Below are 11,077 nucleotides of genomic sequence, written 5' to 3' on the forward strand. Positions count from 1 at the left end.
GCATGCCAGCCCCAAAAACCACCTCACCCCTTTTTTTGTCGTGGGCCACTGCTGCACTGGCACCCACCCGCCCGCTGTAAATATACTCCAGTACCTCCCTCTGTCCAAATGCACACATCCCTGAGTTGGCGGTGAGCCCAGCCTGCCTTAGGAACTCTAGCACTGCGACCACCTGCTGCACATGCATCACCCAGGTGGTGCTGTGGATAATCACATCATCCAAAAAGAGAGTAGCATATGTCGCGTGTGGACACAGACCCCGGTCCACGAGGCCTTTGAAGGTGGCTGGCACCAAACAACCCAGAGGAAAGCTTGGTGAATTGGTACAAATAAAACAGGAGAAGGTCTTTTTTTTTTCCTCTGGACTCTGGTGACAGGAATCTGCCAGTAGCCCTTAGTTCAATCCAGTGTTGTGAAGAAACGTGCAGTGGCACATTATTTATCCTGCGATAGTCCACGCAGAACCGTGTAGATCCATCCTTCCTGACAAGAAGATGGATTGTGCTACGCCAAGCACAGATGAAGTCGTCTATCACTCCTATTTCCAACATAGCAGCCCATTCAAAGGGAGAACATGTAAGCAAACTGCGTCCCAGAGAGATGGGCTTCACAAAGTCCGGTTTGGTGGACTTTGGAACTTTGGGCTTCAGCTCCTCTCTCCGCAGACACCAGAGAAACAGACTCAGCCTCTCTCCGCCCCTGTCAGCCCGCACCACCTCATAGTTGACACCCCCCCGACACCATGTGACCACAAAGGGCTCTTGCCACTTGGCGAGGATTTTGGAGCTGGAACAAAGAAGCAATACAAGTACCTTTTCTTGTATTTTTTTCAACCAGGCACCTTTGTTTTACAGCTACTGATGATGTTCCTAAACCTGGACCAGATTCTCACGTGACATCACACCAAGTGCTTATAATTTTCCTCCATGCTCCTTTGTCCACCACACCCCAGGACAAAATATGCTGCCAAGGGCTGCAGCCACCTGGGGCTGAATATCTTAGCTGCTGGGCATAGGCCAAGGGCCCCCCTGCTCCAGCCTGGCCTCGCAAAACCTCTGCAGGTCTTGGGACAACTCAATGTTCCGGCGCATATCTGCATACTTATGCCTGGCTGGCGGGTCACCGTCTGTGCCTCCCCCGCCAAGAGAGGCACGAGCCGGATGCCCACCTGTGGCCTTGAATGTCTCCAGAAAGGACTGCATGTCGTTGGCTGGTGTTATTTTATATAGCATTACGCCGCAATCACGGTGTGTTTGGCGCTGGCGAGGCTGCAGCTGGCCGTGCAACGAGATGTTCCAGGGTGCCTCGAGGAACTGCCGATTTCTTCCGTCTGCTCCCACTGTATGGCAGCAATTCCTTCCAGAATTAACGAAATGATCGGCTGGCCGTTGCTCGGTCTCGTGGCTTTCCATGTGCCTTCTTTTTTGAAGTGTGCTCTTGTCCGTACTCCCAAGTGCACTTGCCGTTTTATCCCTCACCGTCAGATTGTCGAGCCCTGCCAATCAGTGCTGCTGTGTACTGCTGCACGATTTAAAGGAAAGACATAATTACCGGACCTGTTGTCATGTTGTCTTTGTTTTAGTTTAGATTTTATTTACATGCTATTTGCATGATTCATCAAATGACGATTGGGAACTTTGTTTTCTTATTTCAACTATAGGACTCATGCTCGGATTTTGGGTCGGTCTCTGGGCTAAATAAGAGCATGCCCTCTGCTGTGCACAAAGCACATGAAGCGAAAAGTTAACGGAACCGAATTGTTTAGCTTGTGTGTGTAGCTTGTGTGAAAAATGCCTCCAACAACATATTCTCAACCCACTTCAGAGTCAAACATAACATAGGAGTATATTTTTTATTGCCAGGTTGCTGCCGCTAACAGAGAACGCAATCCTCAGCATGCCGAATATGGTAACCTTTCATAATTTGGTGCAAAAATGGCTATGGATGGAATGTAGTATGGTAAATGAAAAATTCAAGGCTTCAATATGGCAAAATAAGCAATAGGTGAGATCACGATAACCACGTACACTACAGTCTATGATGATAACAGTATAATTCCTGTTTACTTTGCCCAAAGCATTATAGGAACTTGAGGTCTAGACCCACACGTCAGCTCTGGCCTGCATGTCTTAAGGCTTTGGGAGGAAACAACAGAATGTAAAGACAACCAACACAGGACGATAGAACTCCTCACAGAGGGCTGTTTATCCAGACAAAACTCAGGACATTATTAACCACTAAGCATTTTTGCCAACCTTGACTGATGTCACCTGCCAGAGCTTGTGGGCACAGCAGTCAAACCGTTTCCTCCTGCTGCCATTAGGATAGTCAACAGTGACTCCAGTCGCAGTAACTCAGATACAGAAACATTTACAAACTTGCTATCCTCCGGAATCTGATCCTCCTTCTGCTAATCCCCTGCACGCGCTCATAGTGTGTGTGTGTGTGTGTGTGTGTTTGTTCATACTAATCAGTTAGAAACACCCATCCTGTCCACATTTATAAACACGTACACCTCATAAAAGGTCAAACCGCAAAACACTGCACTGTGCTGAGTCATCACTAAATTCTTACAAATTCCTTTGTAAGACTTTTTTTTCATGCAGAGAACAAACTGAAAAATAGGAAGAAAAAACAAGCCATAAAAACCAGGCCATTTGTCATCATTTCTCACTGCAAGTAGCTGTAGACAGAATGAGAAAGTGATGGCGGTGGCAGGGGACGTGATGTTGCATCTTTAACAGGGGAGACCCAAACAAGGAGGGGAGGATGGTACTGGTGCGGCTTAAAAAAATAGCACTAGGACTGAGGTGGCCCCTGATATGAAGCGTAGCGTGGACGTTAAGGTGATGTATGGAGCTGCAGGCAGGATATCTGGTTAGTGTAGAGGTGTGGGTGTGTATGTGCATGTGTCTGGTCAGTGTAGAGGGAACCGTAATGCTGTTGTTCTGGCCGGACTCGTGACTACAGAACACAAGCCATTCGTTACACAGAGACAGTTACACAGCAAGTTAAATGAGGCTTATCCAACAGTCTGGCTCGAGGTGTGTAAGTCTGTGTGTGTGTTTCAATATGAATATGAAATGTTTGTGTACGTGGGGGCGTGTAGATGCAATGATACATGCGAGCACCACACTCAAAATGCCTTCAAAACATACACTAACCGCAAACCCCGCCTCACAAAGCGCGGCTTAATGTGAGCCAAATCATAATTGAGCTTATTACTTTTTCCACAATGACAAAGTTGTTTGTGTGACACTCCTAATTCTAGAACTTCAACATGGTCCTGCTTTTCTTTGGAAATTTCCCTGGCTGTCGTCTGTACTCCTCAACACGCTGAGTACACTTGCTTTTTCCAGAAAAAGGCAACAAGTTTGACATAATTGATGAAACGAAACAGGGGATGAGCAGAATAAACAGCTCAAGACAAACATTGCACAATGAGTTTTCTTTTGGATTTGAGCAGACAGAGCAAGGACATTGAACTTTTCCATGTGACATAAAAGGACATAGAAAAACGGCCCAGAATTAGTCAGGACCATATTGATAACATTATCAGTACTTAAAAACAACAGGATTTAAAACAATGATCTCCTTTGTTCTGGCTTTACAGCCGCTTTGGGAAAAAAACAAAAGAACTTCTTGCCCATGACATACCGCAGAATGGAAGAAAAAACATCAGAACTTTGTTTTTTGCTTCAGCATTTGCATTTCTAAAATTGTAGACCACTTAGCATGCATGATCATTTTCAAAAGACGCTCTGCTTCACGTCCAGGCAGTTGCAGTCACACCCGGGAGCTACCAGTTTAACCACAGTGTAACACTGATGACCACACAACTTTGCAGGCAGTGTAGGAAACACTGAGCCTCTGATCACAGACCTCACTCCAGGCTACAACGGTTCCTCAATCAGCAGCTTCTAATAAAGGTCTTTCAGTGAGTGAACAGATTGAATCCAAGTTTAACGGCAAGTCAGTTGCCACATCACAGGTGTTACGCTTAATTAGATCAGTCGTCAGTGCCAGTTGGCAGGAGCTGCAACAGATTATTTCATCCAAAGCATATTAGACCAGTACCTGTTAAGATGGGACCATAGAAGTAGAACCGACACTGTTTTTTGTGGTTTTCGGTATAGTTACGTAAACTAGCTCAAAGACGCATTGCTGGTACAAAAGGGTCAGATCAAAAAAACGATGCAGGACAAAAGTGAGACCTTTAAGCTGCTCCTTCATCTCTAATGTTTTAAACCAGTTGGTGCATGCAGTGACTTGACAGGATAAATGCATGAGAGAAGCAGGTTTTCGTTATTATTTCTCACCACTGTAATGCTTTATTTTTGAACCACTGAACCAACTTCTGAAATCTCCATCCACCCACTAAAACGGCCTCTCGGTCCCTCCTTTGCATCACTCACTTGCTCTCCCTCTCTCTCTTAATGACGTTAATACAGCAGAATGGATTATCCAGATTTCCATGGCTGGTTGCCTGCGCTCTGCTCCGTCTACCGCTTCCCTCCATTTACCAGAGGGAATCATTCACTTAGCCTTATCGCTTTACACCAACGCTATCTAGGCACACAGTGGCCGAGCAAACACACTGATACATGACAAGAAGTAAGTTTACATGGTCACAATGTGGACACAAGGTAAAGTTTAGAGGTGGGAAACACTGACATCGCAGACAAGGTTTGGAAACCTAATGAGGAAGATCAAACACAAGAGGTGGACTGACAAACAAAATGTAGCACCTCCAAAGCGCTTTGCAAATGTTTTTTCAGAGAAGAGGACACCAGTGCGCAGAAACAACACCGTATTCCCACCATTGCATGTGGTGTAATTGCTCCACCAAACCTCTCTTGAATCGATTATAAACTGACGAGGCAGATTGCTCCCTCAGAACTTACCAGACATTCGATGGTGATCACACAACAGCCTGTAGTTCCATTAGGCCAACATTTCTAAGGGCTGTGCAGACAAAGACGCGGAGAGGTGAGGGCAGAAGGGCTTGCTGGAAGTTGAATTAGTAAGGTTCGACATACCGCAGGCTTGTACTTCTTTATTCTTTCATTTGTTCCCATGCTGTGCTTTACCAGAATGACCAAAACACTGAAATAAAAAAAATAAATTGATGGTAAATATAGTTTGAAAAAGATTTAAAGCTATACTTCTAGAATTTGACCATTTGAACATCAATTAGCCCTAAAGTTGATGATATACAAATGATCATCATCTCGCCTGTCTCAGGTAATCTACAGTTGCTGACCAGGTTTCACCTCTCCTTCGATGGGAAAATGAATCTTGATCAGGATTTAAAAACTGCTGACAAAGACTTTTACACAGCATGAAATGCTTCACAGCAATAGTTTCTATGCAAAATAAAAACTTCCGATTATGCAATAACATGCATTCAAACTACTAGAGAGCATATGCATTCCTAAAATGGGCTTGACGATACCCTGCATTTGTTTTTTTCTTCCTCAATCCGTTTCTTTCATTAGGTTGTGGTGATGGACCCATTCAGAACGGGTATTCTTACATCAAGCTATAATGCTTATTTCACAAAATGTGATCCTTCAACATTAGACCAACCAATAAGTGTGCACTACGATTCATTACATTTATCCAAATGAAAAAAGCAGTGTTCAGGTAAGCAGGCAGGTAGTACAAACCTTACATTGGGATCAAGGGAAATGATTGGAGGGGTTTATTACAGTCAGAGTGTCATGGGGTGATAGCCAGAACGAGGGTTGAACTCAAAAGCAGGATTCAGAGGATAACATTTTTTTATTTTGGCAGCAGAGAGACTTAAATAGTTCATTCGGGATCCATGGCCGGGGAAGATGCTGGAGAGGCAGAGAGGCACAGGGATCCAGGCGGCACGTATCACGTATCGGAACGTATCGGCGATTAGGAGGCCCAGTGCCAGGGTCGTTGTTCAGACCTCGTTGGATCTGGTCCTCTACGGCCCAGGTCACACCTAAAACACAGGTACTAGGCAGGATATTGTCGGGGGTGTCCGGAGAGCTAGTGGAGTACAGACGAGAGAGGGCATCCGGCTTTACGTTGCGGGTGACTGGTCAATAAGTAAGTGGGAAGTTCGCCCGAAGAATAGTGCCTGCCTGGAGTTTAACCTCTTGGCATCTCTGAGAAAGATCAGGTTCTTATGATGGGTCCAGACCACGAACGGATTTTTAGCACCCTCCAGCCAGTGTCTCCATTCTTCCAGAGCTAATTTTACCGCCAGTAGCTCTCTGTTGCCCACATCATAGTTCTGCTCAGCCAGTGACAGTTTACGTGAAAAATAGGCGCATGGATGCATCTTCCCTTCGGTCTCTGATCTCTAGGATAAGACGGCCCAGACTCCAGAATCAGAGGCGTCTACCTCCACCACAAACTGTCGCTCGGAATCTGGCTGGATGAGAATAGGGGCTGAAGTGAAGCGGCTCTTGAGGGTCGCAAACGTGGCGTCAGCCTCAGGAGACCACAGGAATGACAGTTTCGTAGAAGTTAGGCGAGTGAGAGGGGTAGCAACCTGACTATAGTTGCGAATGAACCGACTGTAAAAGTTTGCGAACCCCAAGAACCGTTGTAGGTCTTTACGAGGGGGGAACAGGCCACTCAGCCACGGCTTTAATTTTGTGAGGATCTGTTCTCACCTGCCCACCCTCGAAAATATAACCCAGGAATGACACGGAAGGGGGTATGAAATTCACACTTCTCAGTCTTAACATGAAGGCGATTCTCCAGCAATCTCTGTAGTACAGCTCGAACGTGCATGTGCTTGTGATCCTCCAGAGAACGAGAAAAAATGAGTGTCGTCCAGATAAACAAAAACAAACTTATGGAGGAAGTCTCTCAAGACATCATTAACCAAGGCTTGGAATACAGCTGGGGCATTGATTAAACCAAAGGGCATCACCAAGTATTCAAAGTGACCTAACGGGGTGTTGAAAGCGGTCTTCCATTCGTCACCCTGACGTATGCGCACCAGATGGTAAGCGTTGCGGAGGTCTAGTTTGGAAAAGATGGTGGATCCCTGTATGGGCTTGAAAGCGGAGGAGATGAGCGGTAGGGGGTATTTGATTTAAACAGTGATCTCGTTAAGGCCACGGTAGTCAATACAGGGATGAAGTATCTTATCCTTTTTGGCAACAAAAAAGAAACCAGCTCCAACTGGTGACGAGGAGGGGCGTATAATACCGGCGGTCACTGACTCTTGAATGTATGTCTCCATCGCCATCCTCTCAGGACGGGATAGATTGAACAGGCGACTGGAAGGTAACGGAGCATCGGGACGCAGATCGATAGCGCAATCATAAGGTCTGTGTGGAGGAAGAGAGAGCCTTGTCTTTACTAAATACAGAACTTAAATCATGATAATCCACAGGTATGTTGGATAGGTTGACCGGAGATTCTGGTGGATTGTTGGCCTGGTTGGTGACGGGTGACGCGGAGGGAAGACATGAGGACAAGCAATGTAGGCTCCAACTGTCAAGGATGCGTGGAGGAGGCAGGACTCAAATGCAGACTTCACGGAAAACGAAAGACTTTAATAGTCAAAAGGCCAAAAACACACAGGAACCAGGGGGAAAAACGGCAGGCAGGAAACTACGGACATCCACGACAATAGACAATGACGCGACAAGTGACACAAGAGACACACTGCTTACATACACAAGGGAGGTGCAGGTGATTGGACACAGGTGGAAACTATTTGACGATCACAGGGGATGACTGGACAAGGCAGGAAGTGAAGTTACCCGGGGACACGAGTGGCAGAAAACTACAAAATACAACAGGAAGTGAACCACACCGTGACACCAACTCTCAATTCTTTGGCTAGCCCAGTGAATGTGTGGATTATGGATTGCGTCGGGGTCGGGGCTGAGAGTCTCGGAGCGGGGTCTGGGGGCGTCGGGGTCGGGGCTGAGAGTCTCGGAGCGGGGACTGGCCGAGTCGGGGTCGGGGCTGAGAGTCTCGGGGCGGGGACTGGCCGAGTCGGGGTCGGGGCTGAGAGTCTCGGAGCGGGGACTGGCCGAGTCGGGGTCGGGGCTGAGAGTCTCGGGGTCGGAGGACCAAGTCGGGGAACGGGAGATCGCTGCGGCGGCCCAGCGGGAACGGGAGATCGCTGCGGCGGCCCAGCGGGAACGGGAGATCGCTGCGGCGGCTCAGCGGGAACGGGAGATCGCTGCGGCGGCCCAGCGGGAACGGGAGATCGCTGCGGCGGCCCAGCGATGGCCAGGGCTCCTCCTGGGATTTAGAAGATCCCGGAGCTCGAGGCAGGCGAGCTGATAGCCCCTGGGACCGAAGATGAAATTGGTTTTCCGCCGCCAGAATGGACTTCTTACGTCCAAGTACTCAGGTCCGTAATCTGGCAGCAGGTCTGCTGAGCCCTGCTTTGGTCGCTTCATTCTGTCAAGGGATGCGTGGAGGAGGCAGGACTCAAATGCAGACTTCACGGAAAACAAAAGACTTTAATAGTCAAAAGGCCAATAACACACAGGAACCAGGGGGAAAAACGGCAGGCAGCGGTGGAAGATAGGCCTCACGAGGGCCGTGCTCACGCAGGGGCTAAGGGAAATTTGAGTTCGGCGGAGGATAACCGCGTAATGGTTTATGGGAGTTTGAGTCCCTCTCCTTCCTACGTTCTCGGATGCGGTTGTCGACCCTGACTGCTAATGAAGCTAATTCTTCGAATGAGGCTGGTTCGTCACGGAACGTTAGTTGGTCCTTAATTTGATCATTGAGCGAATTCAACAGGATACCTCTTAGGGCATCTGAACCCAAACCTGTCTCTGCAGAGAGAATACAAAACTCGATGAGAAAGTCTGCGACGGATTGATTTCCCTGCCGCAAGATTAATAAGCGCTTTGAGGCGTTATTATGGCCAAGTGGATTATTAAAAGTGGTACGAAATTTCTCAACAAGTCAGCGAAAGGATAAGACTCAAGGGTGTTGGTCCTGGAGAAGGCCAAGGCCCAAGCTAAGGCTTTGTCCTTCAGAAGGCCAATCACAAAAGAAATTTTTGCTGAATCCGAGGGGAAGGAGCGAGGAGACTGAGTCATGGCAAGAGTACACGGAAGGAGACCACCAATGTCACCAGCATAGGAGTCAGGAGTAGGGAAGGTGATGTTCCAGAACTGAGGCTCAGCCAGAGGTGTGGGGGGCACCGGGACTTGAGGTGGCATAGGTGGGTTTCCGTCAGCAGGAGACACTGTGGAGAGAGTAGACAGATGATCATTCATTTTCACAATCATCTCGAGAACTTGGTCCAAACGTTGGTTACAGTGTCCCTGTTGGTAATTTAGTGATCGGAGAGCCTTATCATGCTCTCCCAAGACCAGTCCCTGGTGGGATAAGGCTGAATGAAATGAATCCGCCGAGTCCACGTTTGGCCAGATCCTAATGTCATCGGGTGATAGTCAGAACGAGGGTTGAACTCAAAAGCAGGATTCAGAGGATACAATTTTTTTATTTTGGCAGCAGAGAGACTTAAATAGTTCATCCATCAAATATCACAAACATGAACATCTGAACATCGCTCACAAAACTTTGCCTGCCACAGAACAAAAACTCCCTAAAAAACTGTCGTGGCACAAACGACTACTGTGTCTATGTGGAGGGGTCCTGGCCGTGTTCTTCTTCTTGTGTTGGTCCGCAGGTACACGTTGGGATGTAGAGTCTGCCAACCTTCTTTCTTGTGAGGCACCCGCGTTGTAGACAGTCAACACAGATCACAATGCACTGTGTGTCTGTCGGTCAACTGCCTGTCCGTGGTCACTGGATCGGTGGTGTCGGTTGATTGACACTTGTTGTGGAGGTAGGGTCGCCTGAGCCCACTGCTGGTACTGGATCTGGAACCTTCTTGCAATGGGATGCGTGGACCCAAGTCGCCCTTTCAGGTACCTTGACCGCTGTTTGGGTGACCAGGAGAATCTGGAATGGACCCTGCCACCGTTTAGCTTTCCAACTTTTCCTCCTGAAGTCCTTCACCACCACGAAGTCACCTGGTTGCAGTCGGTGTAGTGGACCCGTTGCTTCTCTCGGAAGTGCAGCTACAACCTGTTTTCTTACATCAGACAAAGTGGAAGACAGTCGAATGCAATAGGTTAACATGTCATTCTCGCACATTGTGGTGGAAGGGAGTGGTGTTCCTGGAGCTGGCGGCAGGAGCGGTGCGGTAGATAGAATCCACGCTGGAGGGAGAGGTAATGATCCGACTGGCTTGAGGAGTTCTCCCAAGCCGCGGAGGGCGAGAGGGGAAGCCGGGGAATCCGTCAGGTTCCGGCGAAGCAGGCTGGGATGGGACTGAAACACGAAAAAAAAGTCAATGCAACAAAAAACTCTTTCCTTTGAAAATCAATCTCGGGTGAGAGGTGGCCAAGTTACCACTAGGAAGGCAAAACGATCTGGCGAAGACTGGTGCTCCTGCTGTTCCTTAAGAGGGGTTCCTGACGATCGTAAATACAGTATAGGTGTGACAGCAGGCAGCCACCAGACTCCGCCCAGGTAACCAGGGAAACCTGCTCTCCCAGTCTGAAACCACACCTCCAAAGCCAAGTCAGATCATGACACAGAGTTCCTTTTTATTTTTCCCTCAAGTGCCTCTTGACCAACTACAGCCCAGAGATACACCGCAAAGGAAGCTGTAATAAATATCCTTATCAGGACCAAGTTAAACCTGCAACAGCAGCTCAGCAAACGTTGCCAATGTGCGCTCTACCTCAGATGTATCTGCAGGAGAGCTTGAATAATAAACCCAGCGAAAGAACCGGGGTGATTGAGAAAGCATACGTGAGAGTGGAAAAAAGGATGTTTGTGAGAGTAAAAGCTTCTGAAGGAAACAGAGGTGAGATTGTGGCAGAGGGGCAAAGGGGGGAGGACAGAGGGGCGGAAGCAGGAAAAGAGACACCTCTGCCAGTGGGTGAAAATAATGTACCTGAGAAAATGAATATGCACATTGCAATTCCCTAATACAGTTAGCCAATTAGCTGAGAGGCATGCCGTTCCAGCAGATTCGTTACGGCCTCAATCAAGTCATCCGCATTCATTTAAACTGGCATCGAAGTGGAATACA

At 47.9% G+C, this 11,077-nt stretch overlaps 1 long non-coding RNA gene across 1 annotated transcript; it reads right to left on the reverse strand.

Annotated features, from left to right (window-relative positions):
* Positions 1-9,452: 9,452 nt before the first annotated feature.
* On the reverse strand, positions 9,453-10,523 carry LOC144407985 (uncharacterized). Its single transcript, XR_013467722.1, has 2 exons — positions 10,390-10,523; positions 9,453-10,308 (listed from the first exon to the last, which is right to left on the reverse strand). It is a non-coding gene; the product is annotated as an uncharacterized LOC144407985 (long non-coding RNA).
* Positions 10,524-11,077: the final 554 nt, after the last annotated feature.

The sequence above is a fragment of the Gasterosteus aculeatus genome, chromosome 5, assembly GCF_964276395.1.
Source record: "Gasterosteus aculeatus chromosome 5, fGasAcu3.hap1.1, whole genome shotgun sequence".
NCBI classification, from domain to species: Eukaryota; Metazoa; Chordata; class Actinopteri; order Perciformes; family Gasterosteidae; genus Gasterosteus; species Gasterosteus aculeatus.